The following is a 26391-nucleotide window of genomic DNA, read 5'->3' on the forward strand; positions in this document are numbered from 1 at the left end:
CCCATCACACAATCTTGGTGAAGTCCCTGAAACAACAGACTCAATTTCTTTACTTAGTTATAGTTACATCCCAAATACCACCTCATCTGTCTTCCCTTCCCACTTACTGCCATATTCCCCCCTCTTTCCCTCCCCCAGCCTCTTTCAATGTATCCTGAGCCATGCTAATAGCAGCACTTGCAATATTCCCACCATCTGGCATCTCCAGGGGTCCTCCCTGAGGCCCAACAAGCCAGTCAGAGCTCAGCCTGGGAGGAACAGTGTCCTTGGTAACCACAGGATGCATCTGTTCTCATCCTTGGCGCTAGGGAGAGAATAGGGGTTTCAGGGAGTGGTCTTGCCCACCCATCACCGGGTCCCCAGTCAAGACAGAACACTTCCCCATAGAAGAGTTTCAAACAGTCTGTGCCATCTGCCAATGCCTTCCAGCCTCTGCATCCTAGAAATTGCTGCTAATTCCCTCACCTGATGGCCGCACTAGAAATGATGCCTTGCCTTGGGGTCTATTCCCTCAGTCTCTCTAGATACACTGGCAGAATACATCTGCCTTTTTGAAATGATATCAGCTGCCCACATAACTTAGGAAATAATGACCAGGGTCAGTAGAGCGGACAAGGAGAAACACATAGAAAAGAATAATAATATCTTGCATTTTAAAGGCTGAAAAAATATTTATATGTCATCTCATTTGATCTTCACAGCCATCCTGTTAAGTAAGTGTCATTATTATTGTCTTTTTATAAATAAGGAAACTGAACCTCAATTTGTCCATGTTCACAAATCTGTAATTGTCTAAAGCAAAATTTGAACTCGGTTTTCCTAACTCCTAATTCATGAAGAAAACAAAGGGAGGGAGAAAATAAGTTAAAAAAAAAAGAAAGAAGAAAGGGAGGAAAAGAAGGTGAAAGACTAGGAAACACTGAAGAAACGGAGCAAGATAAAGATATAGGGAGCAAGATATGGCTTATCCCTCTTATGAGGGCAGAGAAGGCAATATACAAAGTATGATTTAACACAGACGAAAGATTCCCTATGTCTGAAAATATTTCCACTACCAGTCTACCAAGGTTCTTGGAATTACCACCTTTAACTTGACCAGTGGGGGTAAAATGCAAATATGTAGCCTGTGCAGGGTAACATCTTAGCTTTTGTGTTTATCAGAATCTTCCCCCAAAAAATTAGTGTTTTGGAGGAATTAAGCAAAAGGCAAATATTTTCTGATGGGGGTTAGGAATTAGAAAAGATTTCTTTAAGACAGAGATAGAAAACAAAGGAAGGAGATTAGAGACTCTTTCCTATACAATGCATGCTGAGGAAGTATAAATAAAACAAGTGACAGTCCACAAAGACATAATTCTAGATTTAAAAGGAGAGAAAAAGAGGAGCAAAGAACATAGAGCCAACCGTGAACAGAAGTGCCAATGGGATATGAAGCAATGGAATTGTTAGAACTCTGTGGGATTAATTAGGGAAAGTTTCTCTGAAGCTATATAAGTTTGGAGGTGACCCTTGAAAGGAAAAATAATAAAAACTCACATTCCTATAACAATTTAAGAAGGTAAGAAGCCTTAATCTTTTTTTTTTTTAATCATGGATCCCTTTGGCAATATGATGAAATCTATGGACCCCTTCTCTGAATAAAGTTTTTGAATGCATAAGATAAAATGCATAAGATTATAAAGGAAATAAATTATATTAAGACAAAAAGATGTAATTTTTGTTTCATCTAAGTTCATAGGCCCCCTGAAATCCATCCATAACAGAGGGTCAGTTGAAGTTAAAAATTCCTTCTTTAAAGTATTTTTAAAAATCATAATATCTTGTAAAGAAAAGTCTTTGTGGGTCAGATTTTGAAGGCGTTATCATGAGCTCGATTGTACAAGTGAAGAAGCAGGTTCAGAAAAGTTAAATACTTACTCATGATGACACAACTACCTAGGGTCAAGTAGGATACAGATCTAAAACTACCTGTACCACTAACTTTTGGTAGCTAGCTTCGACTTGGTAGCTTTGGAGCCAAAAGAATCGAAGGCCACTGAATATCCCCTAGTTGGGAAAATAGAGACGGTCCTCCAGAAAGGGGGGATGGGTCACGAGATGACACGCAAGACAACTGAAATGCAATTTGGCCCTATTCAGCAAGAGCTCCGCATCCTCCTCAAAGCACACTCCCCCCTGCTCCGGAACGCGGGACTCCCTGAGTCCCAGGTGGGTTCTTGACCCTGATAATGAAGAGTACAACTTTATGAGGACAAGGACTTGGCTAACTCATTAATTTTATTCATAATAGAGAATGAAGGCACAGGAAGGCTGAGGCAGCGGGCAATAATTGCTTTCTGCTTTTCAAACACTGAACGAAAAGAAAGCAAAGTCACATCCTGCCATCGGAGATGAGGGGTGGGGATGGCACTCTTGTTTCCCTCCTTTCGGTTTTGTCAGAATTGATTTTTTTTTAACCTTTTCGGGCGTCTCCGTTTTCTCATTCCAGTCATTCTGTTTCATTAGCGGGATATGCCAGTCAGGTGGCTCCCTTTTCTCATTAGCTCTGCAACCTCCCAGGATCCCATCCCCTTCCCACCTTCCTTACCCCCCACCCCCGGGCGCACTGCGGAGGAGAGGCGGTAATTAGAGGCTGCTGGTCCCTGCTGCTGCTGCTGCTGCTGCTGCGGTAGTGGTGACATTTACGCATCCTAAGGATTTCTTGCGCTGTGCCTCGGCCAGCCCTGGCGGCTGGGGTCAGCCCCAGACCCCAGCCCCGCTCCGGGACCTGCGGTACATAAATCACCGAAGGGCGGGCCGGCAGAGCTGAGGCTCTGGCCCAGTTTCAATCACTGTATAATTCTTGCATCCCTGCCTTCCGCTTTACTTCTTAGTTTTCCATTTTAGCGTAGCCTGGAGGAGAGGGAGAGGGAACGATGGCTGTCTTCAAATATTTGAAGGGCTGTTTGGTGGAAGAGGGATTACACTGGTTCTGCTTGTTTTGGAAAGAGTTGGGACTGGAGAAAGTCTGGTATTGCAGAAAGAGGATCACTTGGGAGTGGGAAAATCTGCATTCAACATTCAAATCCTGCCTCCCCGCACTACCTGTATGCCATCAAGGCCCCTGAATTTCGTAGGGTCTCAGTTTCCTCATCTGCAAAATTAGCAGACTGAATATAGTCTTTTTTTAAATTAAAGCTTTTTATTTTCAAAATACAGACATGGATAATTTTCGACATTCCTTCTACAAAACCCTGTGTTCTAATTGTTCCGTCCCTTCCACCCCAACCCCTCCCCCACTGGGCAAGTGATCTAATATATGTTAAATATGTGAAATTCTTCTAGATATGTCTCCACAAATATGCTGCACGAGAAAAAATCAGATCAAAAAAGAAAAAAATTAGAAAGAAAACAAAATTCAAGTAAACAACAAGAAGAGTGAAAATACTATGTTGTGATCCACACTCAATTCTCACAGTTCTCTCTTTGGATGCAGATGGCTTTCTTCATCATAAGACCACTGGAACTGGTCTGAATCACTTCATTGTTGACAAGAGCCATGTCCGTCAGAATTGATCATTGCAGTCGCTGTGTATAATAATCTCCTGGTTCTACTCATTTCACTTAGTATTATTTCATGTAAGTCTCTCCAGGCCTCTCTGAAATCATCCTGCTGGAAGGAAGGAAGGGAGGAAGGGAGGGAGGGAGACCTGGGTTCTCATGTTTACTAATTGTGGGGATCTGAGCAAATTGCTTAATTTCTCTCGGACTCAGGTTTTTCATTTTTAAAAGAACCATAGCAATAATTACACTATCTACCTCACAGAATTATTGTAGGGCATGTGCTTTATACATCTTAAAATACAATATAAATGTGAGTGATTTTTAAGATTTAATTATTCCTGTCCATTATCCATTATTAATTATCTACTTCATTAAAGGAAAGCAATAGCACACAGGTAATCTAAAAACACCAGATAATCCAAAAGTCATTTTTACAAGGCTTTAGAATTTAAATATAAACCTCCCCCATCCCCCAACACATTCCTCTTCCTAATGATATTTTGCTTCAGTTATTTCACAATTAGTTTGCTTTTCTGGAGCACACAGCAGTTGGGCAGGGAATGGGAGAGAGGGAAGGAGGTCAAGAGAAAAAAAAAAGGAGGGAGAGAGGGAGAGGGAGAAAAATCTGCTCAAAAGCCTGCCATATGAGACCAGAAGAAGCCAGAAAATAATTTATAATTTGTCACAAATAATTCATACCAGTATAATTGAGCCTTGATTGTATTGTCATATGTACGGTCATATTGCTTTTATTTCTATAAAGTCTTTTTCACACATGTTTCCTTTCACATATGTCTCTCCATACTTTAGATAGTATACTCCTGAAAAGGTCCTCACCAGTGCCCAGAATAAAGCTCCATCCACAAAGGGTACTCAGTATCACCCATCACCAAGCAGATGAAAGGATGCTTAGCTCTTAAAGTATCTTTTCCCAGGTCCATGGAGGTTAGTCAATAGAACAGAGGAACATGGAGGCTAGAGCCTCTGGAGTAAAAAGAAAAACATGGTGTTCTCTCCAAAGGAATCTGCCTCCCATATCTGAGGGAGATATCTCTACTTCAAAATCAGAGAAATCTTGTACTAGGTTCATAGGATGAAGAAACTATCATCAAATCACCCACTGGGGGACTAGATCATAAAGGAGACATTCAAAGATCATTTAGTCCAGCCTTTTGCCTCCAGATAAAGTTGCCTTTATGTGATATATTTATCCTGGATAAATAGAGATTCAATAATTTCCTTAGTATTTCTAACAGCTGTAGAAGGTCAAGAACTTAAATCTCTCTGGAATTTCTACAATCTCTTCTCTAAGGATGGGGGATAACCAACCATACTTCGACCCCCCCTAGAATTGTCAGAAGTCTTTCATTTTACTCCAGGACCAGATTTGGAATTGTCAGTTTCTGAGGCTCCAGATTCTAAGGATTCCATACTTTTAAGGGAATCTTTCCATCTATCCAATGTAATAGATCCAATTCAGTTCATACTACTATCTCTGATCTATTTAATATAAGATAAACAGGTGGTAGATTGGATAGAGCAAAGGATTAGAAAAAGAAAGGTGTAAATTTAAATCTGGCCACTTACTAGTTCTTTGACCCTGGCCAAGCCTTTTTTTTGCCTCAGTTGCTTCATCTGTAAAATGGGTATTATAATAACATCTACCTCCTAGAGATATGAGAATAAAATTAAATAATATTTGTAAAATTTTTGTGAACCTTAGACCACTACTATATAAATGTTTGTTTTTGTTGTTGTTAAGATGGCCCCTCTTTTCCTTTCTGTGATCAGTGTTCTTCTCTGTTTGAGTGGTATGTTTTTCAAAGGTCCTCAGTCCTTGAACTAATTCTTTGATTTCATAACATTTTGCTCCAATATACCTTATAATACTTAAAACTCCACATATTTTAGAGCAATTATCTATGTATTTTAGAGCTGTAATTAGAAATCTGTCACCTGGGGCAAAGTTGGGAGGGGGTGTCTAAAACATGACTGTTTTTTCAAAGTAGATGAAGACTGAAGACAAAGAGTTGACAAGGTTAAGGGCTGGGAAACCAGGAAATTCTGACAAGGCAGAGATTAGACTAGAGAAGACTATGAGACAAGTATTGAACATACTATGGAGAGAGAAGAGAATAATGTGTCCAAAGATAGGAGCAACAAGAATCTCAACAGAATAAAGACAACTTTAAAGGAGGAGGGTGACTGTTGAGTAATGATGATAGGGAGAGGGTTCAAAAGAAGGATGCGTTGATAATTGTTTAACAACTGGCTCTCTGTCCAAAAGTATGCATTTACTGAAGTTTAACCTGTGGCATGAATTTCCCTTTATAACAAAATTTCAGAATTGGAAGGAAACTTAATGCCCATATAATCCAACCTACACCTGAAAATGAATTCCCTCTATAAATATCCTGCAAAGTTATCATTATTTTTTCCCATGTTGGTGTCAGAAATGGGATTTGAACATATGGACTGACAAGGCTCTCAGGTCTACCTTTCAGGTACTATGCCATGAAACCCAACCCCCACCTTCCCTGAATGTGACCTTCTATCCTTTGCTTGAAAACCTCCAATAAAGGAAAACTCAATAGATCCCAAAGCAGCACAATCCACTTTTAGATGACTCCAACTGTCGGAAAAGGGCAAGACCAATGCCTTGTATGGCAGTTCTAGACTGTTTTCAGGGACAAATAGTCATCCCCTAGGGCCCCTTCTAACTTCAACAGTCTAATAAATATTTGATGAATGAGTGAGTAAATAGCTTACATTTATATAGCACTTTATAATTTACAAAGAGTAAAGAACAAGTGTATTGTTCCCCCAGCTCCCCATCCAGGGCTGGGCAAGCTCCCCAGCCCTGTTAACTGACCCAGTTTTCAGGCTTGCAGTTCTCCAGAGTGTCAACGTGTATATGTTCCTTCTTTTCACAGAACATGGCTCAGCCTCTGAGGCTTCCGATTCCACAATTCCCCTGCCCCCACCCACATTAACTACAGTTATTGGATGTGTAAATTGCCATCAATGGAGTGACAAAGACTCAATTAAGAAAGGAGATCTGAAGTCAAACCTGTCACCTTCGGAGGAGTCATACCTGACAAAGAAAGGATAATAGCAGGCTTCCCATCAGGAAACGTGCTTTATAGCTGGGAACCTAAGGGAAACTCTCCCCATCCCCCCCTCCCTCCAATCTTATCTACTGGGAGAGGAACTCAGCCTGCCAAGATTTATTGGGCCTGCTCCAATTTGAGGGTCTCACCCTGTCAAACCGAAGGTGTCAGTGCTGCCCAGCCAGCTTGGGGACCGCTTGGCCCTATAGTCAGAGGAAACAGGGACAGTATAAAAAGTGCTAAACCTGGAGGAAGCCCAAGCCATTTAATAATTCTGAACCCCTTTTTCCTCATCAGCAAACTAGGGTAATAATACTTGCCCCACCTATTTCACAGAATTATTGTAAAGAAATGATCATATAAATCTTGAACCTCTATATAAATCTGAGTTGCTATAATTATTTGGAGGTAGGGTATAAGAATGATGAACAGGATGTCTCAAGGGACAAAAGGGGCAAAAAGGAAAGCCCTTCTCTCCTAAGATATCTCATTTACCTCATGAGGAAGTGAATTCGCTATTTGAACACAAGGCAGCTAAATACAAAGAGGTTCAAGATGGAAAGCTGGACCCCATTTAGGAAGAACCTAATTCTGGGATACAAGGTTGGAGTAAGGAAAGGAAGAAAGGATTTTCACTAACTCAAAAGTGCCTAAGAGAAACATCTTCTGGCCCCAGTAAGATGGATAATAATAATTGGGTGTGAAGTTGAAACAGAAGACACTAAAGTTAGTTAAAAACCAACGTCCAGCTGAGTACACTAACTGAGAAAGTCTTAAGGTAATAAGGACCTTGTCTTACCCTTACCTCTGATTCTTTACTTTGGCTACTGAATTATCGTGTGATTTTCTTATATGTACCTCAGTTCCCTATTTGTGAAATTAGGGTGATTCCATTCCTACCCACTTCCCATAGAAAAAAATTACAAAAGGGAGTTGTAAATGGATAGAAAAAACCATCACAAAATAATGAAAGATGTAAATTACAAAGTTATTAGGGAGAATCATAACCTCAGTGAAGAAGTATAAGAAGACATGTCTCCCCTCCCCCTTTTCAGAGATAGTAGTTCTACAAGAATGGAACACTGCATATATATGTATGTGTGTGTGTGTGTGTGTGTGTGTGTGTGTATGAATTTGTGTACATGTATATATGTATGGAAATATATATATATATATATATATATATATATATATATATATATATATATATATATATATATATATATATATGTTTACATACAGAGAGAGAGAGAGAGAGACTTGTTCTGTTCTTTGGGTTTTTTTTTTCTTTCTCCTTTTTTTATTCCTCTAAAAAATATCCAGTTTTATATGAAATGGCTTATAGTTGTAGAGTTTGGGTTATGCAAACATGAAAGATAGCAATAAAATATCTTTAAAAGAAATTACAAATGAGTGAGGACTCTGGATGAAAAGGAGTTACTGTAATCCCAAGTTTTGTCATCATACCCCAGCAACCCCAGTAACACTTCATATCTCATTGCCTCATAATGTTTTCTGCTTATGTAGCTGTCTTTTCTACAGGCACTTCATTGTGGACCCTCTCTGTATCTCTGCTAACAAGAAGAGCAGGTAAAATGTAACCAGAGATTTTATGGGCAGCAGAAGGACTAAAAGGGGCAATAACTCTGGACTAGGGTATTCATCACATAAAAGCATTACAAAGGAACATTTCACACCCAGAAGGGAACACACACACACACACACACACACACACACACACACACACCATTCCCTCAAGTCATCCCAGCAGAGAATTCAGAATTCCCAACACGTCTCTTCTCTCCCTCTCAGTGTCTATCTAGATGGAGATTGCAAAATAAAGAGACAGGTAGATAAATAGAAGGAGAGGAGTGAGCAGGGATAGGACTACAGCTTCTTAGAGAATTCCCAAAAAAGAAGGTAGTTTAGGTGGGGTTGAAGCCAGGGGAATGGGCTAAGAAGGACAACTCTTTTGAACTCCTGAAGTCAAATGAATCATTGATCTGAGAAAAAAACAAGGGCATCTTGTTACATTCTCTTGGGGACTGAGGATAATAACTTACTTACGTGGTTATCTAAAGAGATATAAAGTGCTTTCCTTGCAGCAACTCTATGAGGTGCGTTATGAGGTATACATAGATGAGAATAGAGGTTATAGAATCTGGCTATGGTCAAACAGCAGATAAGTATATGCAAGTTGGATTTCTTGGTCTATAAAGTCCTATTTTTGCTCTAAGTGACACAGTCCTACTAAGCATGAATGCATTTCTTCTGTCTCTAAGTTTGGTGCTCCTTTAAATATATCAGAGTAAAACTGTGAGGCTTTAAACTACACTAAGGCTTTTGAGATATCCTATGTAAATATTAAAAAGTATATTCAGATCCTCTGACTTTATTTCCAGGAAAATGAAGGGAAGGAAACAGTCCTTATCTAAGAGGAGCTCCCAATTTTAAATGGGGAGGGGAGTGACACGTATATGGGCTTTGTAGCCAAAGGGACAAGTAAAAATATATTAACTGAGTATATGAGTGCTAAAGGAATCAGGAATAATGGAGCATGGTTTGATGGGGCAGAGATTGGTGATCAACATCCATTGGCATCAATATCCCTCATCCATTAGAGTGAGGAATAGAATAGAGGTCTGTCCTTCCTAAGAACAGAATTCTACAGCCCCCAAAATGGAGGAAATGTTACTTGATATCAATCCCAGTCCTCTCCCTCCACTTCCTTAAAGAAATGTTGTATATAAAAAGAAGATTATAGATTTATAGTTGAAAGGTACATATAGACCAATGCTAATTTTATAAATGAGGAAACTGAGGGAGACCCAGAAATATTAAGTAAACTGACCAAAGCTACACTGGCTAGTAAGTAGCAGAAACAGAATCTGAACTCAGGTCTTTTGCCTCCAAACTCAGCTCTCTTTAACAAACATGCTTCATCTCATTTTAGTCCCATAATAATCCTGTGAGGGACATAGTAGAGATATTCTTTCCAGGTAAGGAAATGGAGACCCAGAAAAATTAAATGGCTTACTCAGGGCTAAGCTATGTGCTCTATCTCATATCACCTCCCAGTGAAGGGTGTATCTATCATAGTTCCTCGGGAAGATTCTTTCCTGCCGGAGAAGCTTGCCAGTCTTTAAGACAAGGGAAAGGAGATCATGGAATCCAGGGATGTGACCAGCTTCTATCATTCTCAAGCCAACACTGCAACTTCAATCCAAAGAACATTTCCCCCTATCTAGCTGGGGTTCTACCTGAATAATCATCTCAATTCTGTCCTTCAAGTTTCCATGTAGACAGTTCCAACCAGAGATGATGAGGCTATGAAGAGGGGTGTCTCTGCAGTCATTGGTGTTTGATAATAAGCTCTGACAGATAAAATCCTCCAGGGAAACCCCTGACTACTCCACCCTCCAAACTGCAGTGTTTCCTTAATGGGCAGGTTTCACATTCTCCCAGAATAGTACATCCAATTTCTTTTCCATTTTGCTTAATGTCCCCATAACATATTAACATATACACATTCAGAAAGAGAGAGAAAGAGGGAGATGGAGAGAAAAAGAGACAAACAGAGAAAAACAGAGACTGGGGAGAGAAGAGAAAATAAGATTCCTTAAAAGTATTCATATCACTTAATTTTCATTTCCAGATTTATCAATAAGCAACTCTAAGTGGTAATCAAATAAACAGAGCTTATTCCATATTCAGTCCTTACTCATTCCTTCTAAGCCCTCATCATGATCCATTCCTTCACCTTCCTTGTGGATCTTATTATTAATCTCATAACCTAATTGAACCTTAGAAATTTTCTACCATTGAACTCCTGATTTTACAGATGAGAAAAATAAAGCCTGATCAATCAATGAATCAACAAGTATGTTAACCTGCTCTGAGGTTCACTCAATCCAATTTGATCCATTTGATCAAGATTCTGGTAACTATTTCCTACTGACCTTCAGTTCATTTTCCTTTCCATAGCATGTTCAGTGCCTGGCTCACAGTGTTCCTCTCCTCCCTAACTCCTGCCCTCATACTATGGACTTCAGTATGTGCATTGATACTCCCTCAAACGCCCTAACTAACCAATCCTCAGTGCTATTGCCTTCCCTCTATGGATAATCTCCAGTTTATCTTGTATTTTTTGCTCTCATATAGATGTTGTTATTCGTCCTTCAGAGCCAATAACATCAGGAAGGTGATGTCTTAAATTGCAAGTGAATTAGATGAGGCAGAGCCATGAAAGTCATCAGACTCAATGTCTCCTTCAGAGTCATCAAAATTCAGTAACAAGACAACACGAGATGACTGGCTATGGCCCCTCTTATTGTCCCCCCTTAGTCCTTGAGCTCCCTGAGACAAGGGATTATTGTTTGCCTTTCTTTGCATTCCTAGGACATAACACAATGTCTATCACATAGTATCACATAAATGTTTGCTAACTAACTTATTGGCTTACTTTGGGCCAGACACTGTGCTAAGTGCTAAATAGGCAAAGAAAAAGAAAATGATGGTCCCTGACCCCAAGGTGCTCACATTCTAACAAGAGAGAAGTCTGGACGTAAATTGGTACAAAACAGATAGTGGAGTATAAGGCAAATGCAGGGTAACCTTAGTAGTTGAGGGGAATAAGAAAGACCTCTGGAAGACAGAGATAGTGTCAGCTGAGTCTTGAAGGAAATCAAGGATTCCAAGAGGGAAGCAAGAAGGAAGAACTGGACAGCCAGCTCAAAAGCACAGGAATGGGAGATGGACCATCTGATCTGAGGAAAAGCCAGAACACTGGCATGTAAAGACTAGAGAGTATGTGGGAGGGAAGCACATAGGAGAAGACTGGCAAAACTCGTGAGTGGAGAACGTAAGACTCAGTGTCGGGTCTCCTGCCTGCCTTGTGCAATGCCCTCTACGCAGCCTTCCTTCTTTTTGGTTCTCATGATGGTTGATGTAAAAGACTTCTTAGGGCCCTGAACTGATCATAATCATTTTCTTATGGTCTTAATTGAGGCTTCCGAGACTCCATTTCCACCTTAGGCAAAGAGTGTGGGCAAGCTCAACTCTGGCTTCTCGATGTTGACTCTATCCTGCAGCTTGACTCTCCAGCCCTGTGAGGATTTGCTGCAGAGAAATCAGATTAATCATGCTGCTTGGCTGCCACAGGATTTGTAGCAAAACTAACTGAGGCCAGCCCAGCCAATTTGGCTGAAATACATCACTTGTTCACCCTCATCACCTGCCTCCTCTAATGGGTTCCCACTTTCTTTCTCCCTTTCTCTTTCCCATTTTCAGCCTGAAAGCACCTCCTTTAATGGAGAGATGCCTTTTCCAGCGTTTCTATTATGTCACAGTCAAGGAAGATGGCACCAAAATTGAGCCTGCAGACTCTGTGACAGTCCCACATACATGGGGACTATGTACACACAAGCTGGCAAAGTATGTGTACCAGACACCCCAGATAAGGACATGGTGGGTAGGACCATTAATGTATTTTTATAGTTCAGATATGGGCATGATGTGTGATCCTCGGCAGGATACCTATCCTCTCTCTAAAATCTAAACTCTCTTCAAAAAAAGTGTTAGGTTTCAGACAGAGGGATCATTGACTGAAGGAGAGATACAAACTGACCTATGGGAAGAGCTAGCAATCAGATGTTGGGCATTTCCATGAAGCAACGGGTAGAGTGGTGGAGTATTTAAAGCCAAGACAAACTGACTTCAAATCCTTCTGACACTCACTACTTCTGTGGCCATCAGCAAGTCAATTAACCTCTCTTAGACTCGGTTCCTGAAGCCCATCTGTTAAATGGAACTATTACTGTCTATAAAAATAGTACCCTCAAAGGCTTGATCTAAGATTCAAATGAGATATGTGAGTGCTTTGCAAACACTATACAAATGTCAATTACTATTATTGCTATTTACCCATCAAAAGTGCCAAACACAAACACTATCCAGTTAGGTTAAGAACCATATCAGAGCAGATACCAGCTTCCCAAGTCCAGAACTCTGAAGCGGGAGAGGCTATTTCTGCATCAAAGGCATCTTTTGCAAATGGCCTGGAATGAAATTAAGCAGCAGTTTGGTTACACTTTAATCACCACAGGCAGATCAAGATGCCGCTGTGATTGCAACACAGGGATCTATATTTATTGTCTTCCAGGGATTTGCATTGGAGATGCAATGATCTTTCCGCAAGGTACCCAATTTATTCATACAGAGGCAGCATAGCATTGCAACTGTAAGTAATGCCAGCAGCCTCACTCCCTGAGCCAGGAGCCAGAGCCAGGAGCTAGAGCCTGGGAGATTAGCTTCTCACCCCAGTCTCAGAAAATCCCCCCGAGCCCACAGTTTGGTCTTGCCTCCTTTACAAAAGGCATACAGAAGCTACCTTAGAAAAATATGCCATTCTTTCAGTGCTTCTTATTGGGGCATCAAAACTGCAGAAGACTGAGTTGTGATTAATGATGGAAACGTATCAATGCTATCAATTACAAAATATGAGAAACCCGAGTAGCCCATTGAGAACTCCATAGATGCTGTGGTTAGACCCATTCCCCACATGATCAGAGAGTTGGGAGGGACCTCAGGAGCCAAGCCAACACATTACCAATCAAGAATCTCTTCTACGGCATTCCCAACAAGTGAACATTCAGCCTTTGCAATAAGGAAAAACCCAATCCCCACCTCCTGGAGTCCATAACATTTTATTTGTAGACTGCTCCATTTGTCAAGAAATATCCTCTATCCATCAATAAGCATTATTGAGTACCTACTATGCTGCTGTGGAAATGTATATATAATGTATAGAGAACTAACCCTGAAATCAGGAATCCCTGGGTGATTCATCTTTTCCACATATTAGCTCTTTGACCTGGACATGGCACTTAACTATAGTGCTCTAGGCAATTTTCTAAAGTATGTATGAGCTGCAAAAGAGGTAATTCTCTATATTGGAAGATTGATGATGATGATATAGAATTTATGCAGCATTTTAAGGTTTACAAAGCACTTCACAAATACTATTTCGTTTCACCCTCACAACTCCATGAAGCAGGTGTTGTTATTATCCCCATTTTATAGATGAAAAACAGAGACAGATGGAGTTTAAGTGACTTGCCCTGTTAGTGTCTAAGACTGGACTTGAACTCAGGCTAATTCTGCCCATTTTGCAACCTAGCTACCTCTCTTGAAATCACGGGTCCAGTCTCTATCTCTGGCTCTATTAGGTGGCAGACACCGGTGATACATATACAAAAAGTGAAATATCAAGCCTCTCTTGAGCCAGATCTATTGTTGATCCGTCATTCTTTAGTTGTCTTTGATTCTTCATGACCCTAGCTAGAATTTCCTTGGCAAAGATACCAGAGGGGTTTGCCATTTCCTTCTCCAGCTCAATTTACAGATGAGGAAATGAAGCAAATGGGGTTAAGCAACTTGTCCAGGGTCACACAGCTAGGGAGTGTCTAAGGCAGATTTGGACTCAGAAAAAGGAGTCTTTCTGATTCCAGGTCCAACTCTATCCACTATGCCACCTAAATGTCCCTATGGGGACCAGGTAGAATGTGTCTAATCATTCTTCCACATGATAGTCTTTCAAGTACTTGAAAAATGTCATGTGCCCTGGCCCCCTTCTCCTCTTCTCCAGACATGTCCCTAGTCCCTTCAAGATCACTCTTCTCTGGATGTTCTCTAGATTGTCTTTAGTTTTCTGAAAATGGGACTAACATTCCAGATGTCTTCAGATTGGGCAGGATACAGTGGAATTGTCGACTCTATGCTTTCTTTATTGTAGCTTAAGGTCATATTAACATTTTGACTTGCATAACATCCTCATACTGGGCTTGTAGTCCACTGAAATCCCTACATCTTTTTCAGACGAACTTCTGTCTAACCTTACTGTACTTGTGCAATTGACTATTTAAACCTAAGTAAAAAAGACTTTGCATTTATTCCCACTAAATTTCATCTTATTAGATTTAGACCAACATTTTAGCTTGTCAAGATCTGTATATGTGTGTATGTATATGTGTGTGTAGGTGGTGTGTGTGTGTGTGTGTGTGTGTGTGTGTGTGTGTGTGTGTTTTGGCTCTTGAATCAAACTTGGATATAGGCAAAGGAAAATACACAGCTTTTGATTCTTAGGAACTAAATATGAAAGAGACCTCAGAAACTATCTAGTCCAGTATTTTCAAACTCAAATAGAAACAGGTGCTACTAAATGCATATATAAGGATCTTTACAGTATATACATTGACAGTTTAAATATGTATAATCATTTCAGTCATGTCCAACCCTTCCTGACCCCTTTTGGAATTTTCTTGGCAAAGATACGAGAATAATTTGCCATTTCCTTCTCTAGGTCATTCTACCTCGATACAGATAAGTGAGGTAAATAGAGTTAAGTGACTTGCCTTGGGTCATATAGGGCCACTAGGTAGCACAATCGAGCACTAAGACCAGAGTGAGGAAGACCTGAGTTCAAATTCTGCCTCAGACACTAATCATGTGACCTTAACCCTGCCTGCCTCAGTTTCCCCAACTATAAAATAATCTGGAGAAGGAAACAACAAACCATTCTGATACCTTTGCCTAGAAAATTCCAAATGGAGTTCCAAAGACTTAAACACAACTAATTGACTCAAAAACAAGAAATTTAGTAACATTAAATTTTTTCTTGTGTTCTTATTTATTATGTTAAATATTTCCTATTACATTTTAAACTGGTTTCACCCTGGGACTCAGTTAACCCGAAGTCTGAGTGTTTGATCCCTCTTCTCTAACTCAATCCCTGTAATTTACAGAAAGGGAAAATGAGGCCCCGAGACATGTTATTTCTCTAAGCTCATACAAATGGTAAGTAGGAGGCCCATGACGTATTCTCTTAAATCAAATTCTTTGATTTCTCTTTTCCTCTTCTTCCCATCTACCACCACTCCTTTCCTAGTATAGAATATGGCTCATAGCTGAGCTCCAACTTTAAATCATAGAATCTTATGAACTTATATTCTATACTTATTGATTTTTTTCCTTCTCTCATTCAGCATTAAGTTCCTACCATGTGTAATAACTATTGTAGTAGGAGAATGGGAAGAAGAGGGGAGTGCAAACAATGGAAAAGATAGGAGTCCTTACTGGCATGGAGCTTACCCATTAGTACCAGAGTTTTTAATCCATCAAATAGAAAATAACCCAATGCAATAAGAGAAGTTGCAATGACATCTCCTAAGAGATAGCATCCTACTCTAAAGGAAAATTCCCTGAGAAAGCTGAACAGTCAGAAACCCCAGGGATGCTTCTGCTTAACCACTGAGGTTCAGACATTCTCTTCTAAGATCAAAGAACCAAGAACTCAGGAAGATCTACCACAGTTCTAGTGACAAAGCCACTCCTTTGTGATTGAATGAATTTGCCCAAAGATTTAAGTTAGTAGAAATAGCTTCCTGAAGATCTTTTAGAAACTCCTTTAAAGCAAGAATTGTTAACCTGAGAATCACATATGTAGAACCTAGGCAGGAAAAAATTTCCATCTATATTTTCACTAACTTTCTGGGGTTTTTTTTGTGATGTTATTTAGCTTTTTTATGCATTTAAAAATATCCTGGAAAAGGGTCCATAGATTTTACGAGGCTGTGAAAGGGGTCCCTGACATTAAAAATAAGCCTAAGAACCCCTCCTTTAGAGAGAGAAAGGGATAAAGTCCAAGTGTAAAGGACAATGAACTTGGTCACAGCCCTAATTAAGAAAGACAGCATGAGAAAGTCTCTATCCTCTCCAAAATGGTGCTCCGTCTAGAGGCAAACATAAACAGGCTCATAGGATCATTGTACCAAATTGGAAGGAACCTTACTCGTCCAAGAGTAATCATGGATCCACGAGACCTCCAGACCCATCTAATCCAACTCCCTCATTTTAAGATGAGGAGACAAATCAAAAAGGGCTAGTGGCTTGCCCAAGGCTTTACAAAGAAACATTATCATCTAGTCCAAGTCTATAATTTTCCATTTGAGGAAACTGAGGCCCAGAGAAATATTTATTTTCTTAAAGTCAGTATCAATGACAAGATTCAATCTTGGGTTCATTGACTCCACATCCAAGTCCCTTTCCATCCCCTCAGATTGGAAGAGATACTATATTAAATCAGACCCAAGGTCTAGCGGCCAGTTTTCTGACTCTGACCCTACCAAGGGGATATTTTGTGAGAAGGCATGGTAATTGAACCCCACAATGGCAACTCCAAAGATTAAAGATGGATTTTCAACATCCCAACTTCGGCAGGTTTTGTGTTTGTGGCATTGGTATCTGGTCCCTTTGCCTGGCCAGCTTTAGACCACCCGTCCCACATTATTGTCCCTCTCAGCTTACCCCGTGATATCTGAGATTCTCTTCCACACCTGGGAGTAAGCCAGCTCTTAGGAGTTCTATCTCAGAAGAGAGATACTTTGCAGACTCAGCCAGAACAGTTCCAAGCCTCTTTCCACCCCTGCAAAAGGACAAATGGCAGGAACCAGCCACCCTACCCCCTCCGTGTAATGAAGCCGTTTGAAACTGTTCGGCAGGATTATTGACTAAAGAGCGTTAAACAGGCTTTTGGAATCAGCAGTACTTAAGACATCTAGGACGACTTGGTTTTGAGATGGCTGTCTGATCTGTTGTTTAGCAATAGATTGTAATTCCAAACACGATGTTAGTTATTCTACTGTGTGGATTCTAATTAACTGTCAGAAATGCATTGTTGAGGGGATGATGGATTATGCTCGGGAACCTATTAATACAGCTCATTCAGTCTTGCCCATGTGTAGCCCAGAACCCTAAGAAATTGGCTCAGGGGCTTCCACATCTTAAGTGAGAAGACCCTCAATGGCCTGTTCATTGCGCACAATTAAGATACTATTAGTGCCATCTCTGCCGCACCTTCCATGGGTGGAACCATAAAGGCTCAGTATTTACTTCAGACAGGAAAGGGGTGGCAGGGAGAGACCTTCCTGGAAGGTATGGCCCTCCATCTGGCTGTGTTGCTCTCTATAAATAGATTCACCTTTATATATTACCCATGTTTCTCCCTATTCCTAAAGAACACTTAATCTTGGCCTGGACTTCATTAAGAATCCATGATTTCATTAGAGTAGGTAATACCTCCACAAATTATAACCTCTCCATACCACAGAGTCATGGAATCGCAAAATCTCATATACCTTTGTGAACAACCCATACCGGAATGATCTCATTCATTTATTTATTCAACAAATATTCAATTATCAAAGCTTTATTCATCCTCCCAGATTAATAAAAGGTATGATCATAATTAACTTATTTTGCAACATGATCTTCAACAACCCTGGGAAATAGGTGCTATCATTATCATCCAATTTTTCAGATGAGGAAACTAAGGCAGACCGAGTCAAGTGACTTAGCCAGCATCACACAAATAGTAAGTGTCTGGGGTCAGATTTGAACTTGTTTTTCTGGCTCCAGATTTGGAGCTCTATTCATTGTGCCATCTAGCTGTGTTTGATTTAACCATATATGCTTTAGCTCTCTTATTAGATTATAAACTCCTGTGATGGAAGGGGTTATGTCATTTCCATCTGTTTATCTTTTACAATAGTATACTGTGCATGCCCAATGCTCAGTGAATGTTTGTTAAATGAAAAGTCAGTCACGAACTTTCCCAGCCTCGGGCCACGTATCATGTTTGTTTATATTGCCATACAATTATGTAGTTTAGTATGATGGGATCTAAGAGAGGGAAGAGATCTTAGAGGCAATTAGTAAATAAGCATTTATTGAGTACTTACTGAGTGCCAGGCACTGTGCTGAATGCTAGGAATGCAAGAAAAGGCAAAAATCAAAGGCTTTTTAAAGAGCTTACATTCTCATGGGGACTACCTTTTCACTATGTGCTTTCCCTTCTCAGCTCAGTCTCATATTTTCCATGGCTTCTTTCAAGACTCAGCTTAAATCTCACCTTTTACAGGGAATTTTTCCTGATCTTTTCCTCCCCCACCCACAAGGAAATATCACCTTCCTGAGACTATTTTTCACATTCATTCTATATATCCAGAATGTACAATTTTTCATAGGCAAGTGATTAAAATGTGTAAGGTCTTCCTTTGAGATCCAACTTCTAGGTAGGTAGTAAGGCCCAGGAGACCTGCCTCACAGCAGACAAGAAGAGACAAAGGTAAGGTGGGAGATGGGGGAATCTGGGCAGGAGACGGAAGTTCCAGGTGGATCTGGTCCAGGAAAGGCCTGGGGGCAAAGACAGAGGCCAGAAGTGGTGGTTAGAAAAAGACCAGAGGCAAGAGTCCTGGACTGAGACTGACAGGGCTCCTTGAGACATCCCTGGAGCAATTGGACCAAAGCCAGGTGTTGGGTTGTGGAACTGAAGCAGGATTCACTGCAGGGAAGATCCTGAGTAAAGAAGACAGAGGAAAGTAATCTAGAACTCTGGTTACCTTCACAGTTTTCCCATTTAAGAGATTAAAAAACCTGAGGGCCAAAGAATTTAAGTATTTTGCCCAGGATCCCTAAGTAGAAAGAATTCCAGGTGAGATGCCTGTGATTTTCCACTACCTTATGGGTATGGAATGTGTGTGTGTGTGTGTGTGTGTGTGTGTGTGTGTGTGTGTTATATATCCCCTGTTCAGACTGTAAACTCTCTGAGGGCAAGAAACTGTCTTTTTTCTAAATTATATATCTAAGTGCTTAGCAGAACACTTTGCATATAGTAAATACTTAATGTTGATTGAATTTACTTCAATTCAATTCAGAACTGAATTCATAAATGAGGAAAAGGCACAGGTTGAGTGATTAATGGCGTTCTATTGAAGAATACTTCTTCTCAAGCAGAATGAAGGAAGAGAAGACAGAGAAGAGACAGAAATCTTTCACGTGGAGAAGAGGAAGGATGGGGGACTCTGTGCTGAATGACCTCGATTTTCTCAGAAAAGTAAGAGACAAGAGCCTGAGTCTGTAAGAAGTGAGAGAAATAAGAGTAAGATGGGAGGCTTAAGCAGAGTGAAGATTTGGAAGTAAACTAAAACATCAAAAAGAGACAAATAAAAGGATTTCAGAGGAGGAGGGAGAACCCAGGTCAAGATAGACACCGAGAATTTGTAATGGGCTAAACCAGTCCCAGGAAGCAAGGGTTTGGTGACTCCCTTTCATCAAAGTTCTTTAGCCTGGGATCAGTAAATTAATTATGTGTAGAGACTGTCCCAGCAGAGTGTTAATGTTATTGGCAATGAAGTGAGTGGCCCTGAAATCCAGGCCGCCCATTAAATTAAATATAATTCGAGGAAATTAAAATATAATAATGATGATGACGATGATGATGATCTAGGGAATGGGAAGAAATAGATCTCCCAAAGCCCTCAGATTCTTTACAAAAAAAAATGTTAAATGTAACCAGAGAAGGAAAAGGCTTGTATGAATTAGGAGATTCCGATCGGATCTGCCTGCCTTTTTTGAGTGGAAGTCAGCTAATTCTGCTTGAGAATTAAAGGGTTGTGAGTTCAAAGCAGGCTAAGGTTAGTAAAAGACCAAGGGACTTCACTGTGCTCATCGGTCTCCTCTGATTCCCGCTCGGGGAATCCTTCTGGGATTATTGCAAGGGCATCGCTCACTGAAACCATTACCATGCATCTTGCAGAAATGAAGTGTTTCCATTTTAGAAGCTCTCCCACTTATCCCAGATTTCAATCATCTGAAATGTCACAGTGTTCCCTGATCCAACCCAGCCGCCAGTAATGTGTATACATCAGTCTTGTAAATTGATGGGGGAGGGGAGGAACAAGGAGGGGATAGACAGGAATCGTCTCTACCCACAGAATCTTCCCCATCCCTCCATCCGTTGGGGGCCTGTGGTCCTGGAGAAGTGAGCCCTGGGAAAAGCCTGAGTCTGGTACGGGGGTGGGTAGGGAGCACCAGCACTTTCCTTTTCACACAATTTTTTTACCTCCTCCACTGCTCACTTTCTATCCAGGCACGGAGAGGCAAGTGAAATCTTTCATTTCCATTTGTATGGTCCCAATAGGAATGGAGATGGGAGAACAGCTGATCACCAGCTTCCATAATCACTATCATCTAAAACCTCTTATTAAGTACCTATTCATACAGAGCCATTATTCTGGGTGCTCTACAAAGGGAACACAGGCCAAGTCCCAACCCTCCAGGAACCTATAATAACAACTTAATTCCTCCAAGGCCTTATCGCTGCACAATTCTTCCATATTCTCTCTCTCATTTAATCCTCACAATAACCCAGTGAGGTAAGTTTGACAAGTGTGATTATCCCCATTTTACAGAAGTGAAAATGTAAGTTCTAAAAGGTTATACAGCTTGTTGAAAGTCTTAAAGGAAAGGCTCCATAGTCAGTGGTGCAACCTGTCTTTAGAGGCGAACACACATGCTTCTCCTGGAATTGGGTACAGATCACGAGACTTGGAGTCAGGAAGAGGGGAATTCAAATCTAGCCTTAGATACTTCCTACCGGTGTGACCCAGGGAGTCACTTAATTTGTGTCTTGAATCAGTTTCCTCAACTATAAAATGATGATAATACTAGCATCTATCTCCCAAAGCTTATTGGAAGACCTAATGAGATAACATTTATAAAATACTTAGCATAATTCCTGACATATAGTAGGTGCTTAATAAATGCTTATTTATCTGTATGTGAGTATATACACGTATATATGTATATGTATATACACATATCTCCCTTCCTGAGAAGTCAGGGAGGCCGTGATCCCCTCCTTTTTGGTGTTTTCACCCCCCTCCCATCAGTCCTTGTTGGCTCTTATATACCTTATTGTAATTACGGCATTACAGCATGCTGCTTATTGTGAACTTAGAGAACTAAGTATATATGTGAACTAGAGAACCATTGTCTCAACACTTCCTGGGAGCTAACAAGTATACTCCTCCAGAGTTCTCTCTACACACACATGTACACATACATATTCACCTCTTGACTACGATTGTTGGAGAGGAAGAAGCCAACCAAGAGGTGAAAGCCTCCCATTTTGCCCATACTATTGTCACCAGATTGTTATCTTTACTGAACCCTTCCTTGTGTATCAGACCTGACCTTGTTCCTTATCATCCCGGGCCTTCTCCTGCTTTTAGCATCTTCACACTTTCCAGTAACTGACCTAGCACTGCCTCAGGACTTCCATAAACCAAGCTGTGACCTAAACACTCTCATTATTCCCTGGGGTGCTTAGTCTGCAGAGAACAAGCCCCAAGTAAATTCTGTCCAGAACAGTGCGCCAGGAGGAACCATCAGTATCATGATAATTTTTCAGTTTTTTATCTGTAAATTGATCCTCCATTTGGATTGTTGGTCTGTATAGTTATTTCCAGATGGGCTTCTGAGTTCTTCTTTGTATTCATCTCTGTGCTCAGGAAATGCAAAAAATAATAATAATTTTGGGGAGAAGTCATTAATCAGGAAAAGCATCATGTAAAAAGCGATGTTTGAGCTGAGTTTTAGAAGAAACCAGAGAATCTGAGAGGTTGGAGATAAGGACAGAGGATATGAAGGACAGGAATAGAGACGGGAGATAGGAAATGGGCATTCCATTTGAGCAACAGCAAGAAAACTGAGTGTGTGTTGTTATTGAGTTGTATCAAGCTCTTCAGAACCCCATTTGGGGTTTTCTTGGCAAAGATAGTAGAAAGGTTTGCAATTTCCTCTTCCAGCTCATTTTACAGATGAGGAAACTGAGGCAAAGTGAAGTGACCAGAGTCACACAGAATGTGATGCTGAATTTGAATTCTTGACTCCAGGCCCAGAGCTCTATCCACTGCTACCATCTAGCTGTCCACTGAGTATGTAAAAACATGTAAAATACTATAAGGTTGGAGCCAGGTTGTGAAGGGTTTTAAATGTTCTTGCAATAAATAACATGATGGGGCTAATCAACTGCCAAGGCCACTCCTCCAAACACCCATCCCCACCCCCTCCTCAAAAGCCTTCTAAAGCTTCCCCATTAGCTATTGAACATAATCCACACTTTTAAATGGGGTATTCAGGCTCTTGTGCAATCTGGCTCCAAACCTGCCTTTCCATATTTGTTCCACATTACTCCCCTTCACACTCTTAACCCAGCCAAACTGGAATTAATGAATGTTGGTTGAATTATATTGAAGCTGTGCTTGCCTCTGTGACTAAATTAGACATATCTGGGATAAAATCCTCATGTTTGGTAGCTCATCAATGTTAAATTTTTCTATATAGATTTTTTTTCACATATTTTCTAGTCAAATCTTTGTTGGAAAAAAATTTCCTTTCCTCAGGAGAATGGAAAAAGGAAAAGGGATAGCATATACACTAAGGCCAGAAAATTGGGGCAGGAGAGGGGAAGAGTGGAGAAATCAAGACACAGGAATCTCTGAAGACTAATAAGGATTGACAGCAAAAGAGAAACAGTAAAGCCTGCTACCCAGACAGCTCTGGTGTGCCATCAGTTAGATAATAGGTAAAGAAAAAACCCCAGGTGTGCCACAGGCTGAGGATGGGTCAGGGAGAGCCTATCCCTGCATGCATGGGGGGAAATCCTACTCCATGCATTAGACTTTCTTTATTAATTTCAGTACTTTGATGCTGACTCACATTCAGAGACCTTTCTCCAATAAGTCTAGAGCTCTTCATAGATTAAGTATATGAGTAAGGGCAGAGAACGGAGGTGGAAGCAAATCCTATTGAAATCATCCTTTCAAGCTAGTTCTTCCTCAGGCTCAAGCAGAAATCCAAGCATCCCTATGTCTGACACTGGACACTCTAAGGTACCATGTTCCTACTGCTGCTGACAATAACAGCTGACATTAATAGATTTCTTTAGGGTTTATAAAGAGCCTAACATAGTTTGATTCATTTTGTGTTCTTCATCTGGAGCATAGTAAGTAGGTGTTTATGTAATGATTCTAAAAATCATCTACAAGTAGAGAAGAAACCATTATAGGTTTTTTTCCTGAAGCTGGCAGACAGTTTAGGGTAGTGGACTTGTAAGTACAAAGACCTTTGTTCAAATCCTGTCTAGGATATAGATCAGGCTCTGTGGCACTGGCAAGTCACAATCTCCATGAACCTCACTTTTCTCATTGTAAAATGAGGGAGTTGGACGCCTTTGCCTCCCAGGGTCTCTTCTACCTCTAAATTACCTAGATGCCAGCCCCCGCCTTGCCACAGATCAGCCATGGGTCTTGGGAAATCCTCTCAATCTCTGGGCCTCGATGCCAGCATCTGCAAAACAAAGTAAATGTTCTTGGCGTTATACCCTTCCAGCTCTAGAACTGTGTGTTCTGTGCCTTGCATTATGGATCAAGAAATATCCCCTGAGAGATTACAACCGCATTCAGTAAATAGGAAGCCAGAAGGGAGATATATAATAAATGAGTGTCTCATAAGTATCATAAAAGAGCTCCATGCTTTCTCCACCCCCTGGAGTTAGGCTCTCTCATTCCTACCACCAAAAAGTTAAGGGGTTCTTTGCCAACCACACCTTCCTACAACCTTCTGGCTGTCCTGGAAGCAGCAAAAAGAGGAGCGGTGGCCTGTCCATTAATTCCTGGGATCTGGTAGTGGCAGTCCCTGGTTGAGCAAAGCTCTTATAATTCTGCAGACCAGAGCCTGATCAGAAGAGTCATTTTTCACCTTTTATGAAGGTGTCTCTCAGCCTAGCTGTAAGACCCATTTCCTCCCTCTTTTATCTCATCATGGAGAGACTGCACAGGCCTGAAATGAAAAGCAATTAATTGAGGTCTTTTACCAAGACCGACATTAGTTTTTCTCTGCTGAGGCACTGAGTTAATTATTTAATGACATATAAATCCGAGGTGTTCATCAGAACTGGGGCTAGAAGGGCAGAGGGAAGCCTGGCTTCCTCTCTCCTCTTGGTTGCCCATTGAGCAACAAACTCCTTGCAGGGCCCAAAGTCTCTGGAGAGGAACATCTACTACCCCTATCCCAGAATGAATCTAAAGAACCAAGGGGAGAAAAGAAGGGGAGGGGGAACTCCTGCAGTGGCTGGCTTGTTGAAAGTCTCCTGTGGAGTCCAGAAGCTATTTTCTTCCCTTCTGAATGAGCTGTTAATTAATTTCCTAGTGCACGTGCCAAGGGATAGAACATCTTTGTCCTGCTGAAAACAAAACAACAGCATATTGATGCAGGAAGATGATGAGCCCATGACGAGCGTGTTTGGGCACTGCTTCTATGCTGTTATGAATGATTTGCTTTCTGCTCAATAGGCCTGGAAGATATGTAAAGAGGCCAAGTATGAATCAATGATAAGGTCATGTGGTCAATGCTCATTTGGTCTCGTTCACATCACTCTGTCCCATGATCACAGAAAACCTACTCTGGTCTACCATCTTGCATGTGCCATTGGTCACAGAGAAGAAGGAATATGAATGTAGCTCTCTGAAAGCCTCCTGGTGTTCCAAAAAAAGTGATGGATTTAGAGTTAAGAAGAATTGGGAACCCATCCAGGACTGTACTGAAAAAAAAATGTTTAACAATGGACTCTTCGAAAATAACAGGTACCCACAGGGCACTTACAAAAGTAATCTGAATTATTAATATTTCCCCCATCACTTTCTTCATCTAGACACCAATAAAACACTAACTCATACTTGACTTGTTGCATTTCCAAATTTCTAAGCTATAAATGGTCCCACTGAAAATTTAACAAATCATCTTTCATGAGTCAATTAGAACTGATTTTTCCAGTTTCTCCTCTGGCTTCCTTAATAACCACAAGTTACTTAAGCTTTTTGAGCCTCAGTTTCTCATCTGTAAAATAGGCATCACAGATTTAGAGCTAGAAGGTAATCAGAAGGCTTAGAGGTAATCAGGTCCAATCTTTTTATTTTACAGATGAAGAGACTGAGGCTGAGAGATTAGGTTACTAGCTCAGGGTCACACAGCTAGAAACATCTGGGGTGGGATTCATAACCCAGATCTTCCCCATTCCAAGTTAATCCTTCTTTCCCCTACACCTATAGTGCCTGATTCACGAACTGCTGTAGGGATTGAACAGTGAGAATGTATTTGAAGCACTATATAAATGTCAATTGTCATCAGTGTCAATTAATCAATTAACAAGCATTATTAAGCATATGCTCTATGGAGTAAACAATTTAGAACAAGATGAAATTCCTGACTTCAAGGAGTTTACTGATAGAAAGCCAAGATATACAGAGCTGATGTACACAAATAATTGAAATGCAAAAGAAATTCAGAGGAAGAATTCACTTCTGGTAGTCAGGGAAGGCTTCATTGAAAATGAAGCATTTGAGTTGGGTCTTGAAGCTGGGTAGAATTTCAATAGACAGAGATGTGGAGTAGAGAATTTTACTTTAAAGGAATAACAAGTCCAAGGACACAAAAGTGGAGAAGGGACAAAATTTATTTGAGAAACGATCAATATTTTTGTCTGGGACCATGGTTTTGTATAGGGAAGCAGTGGAAGAAAAGGCTGATAAGTTGGGCAGACAAAAGTAGCTCTTGAATGCTTTAATAAGGATTTTGAATTATATCTTCATTAGTCAAAGAATTCTCCCCATGAAAATTTTTGACTGAGGGAGGAAGGATAATATGGGCAAAGAGTTATTGCAGAAAGATTAATCTGACAGCTCTATATAAAATACATTGGAGGAGCAGATTCAGAAAGACCATAGAATATGAAGCTAAAAGGGACCTTAGAGAGCTAACCCCTGCCTAATCGATGAATCCT

At 40.6% G+C, this 26391-nt stretch overlaps 1 long non-coding RNA gene across 3 annotated transcripts in view; it reads right to left on the reverse strand.

Annotated features, from left to right (window-relative positions):
• The window catches only part of LOC141563115 (uncharacterized), a 97719-nt gene that overhangs the window by 29063 nt on the left and 42265 nt on the right, over positions 1-26391 (reverse strand). For all 3 annotated transcript variants that reach the window (XR_012488331.1, XR_012488330.1, XR_012488329.1), the window contains one exon: positions 23819-23900. This is a non-coding gene — a long non-coding RNA (uncharacterized LOC141563115). The remainder of the gene's footprint in view (positions 1-23818; positions 23901-26391) is intronic.

The sequence above is a fragment of the Sminthopsis crassicaudata genome, chromosome 3, assembly GCF_048593235.1.
Source record: "Sminthopsis crassicaudata isolate SCR6 chromosome 3, ASM4859323v1, whole genome shotgun sequence".
NCBI classification, from domain to species: Eukaryota; Metazoa; Chordata; class Mammalia; order Dasyuromorphia; family Dasyuridae; genus Sminthopsis; species Sminthopsis crassicaudata.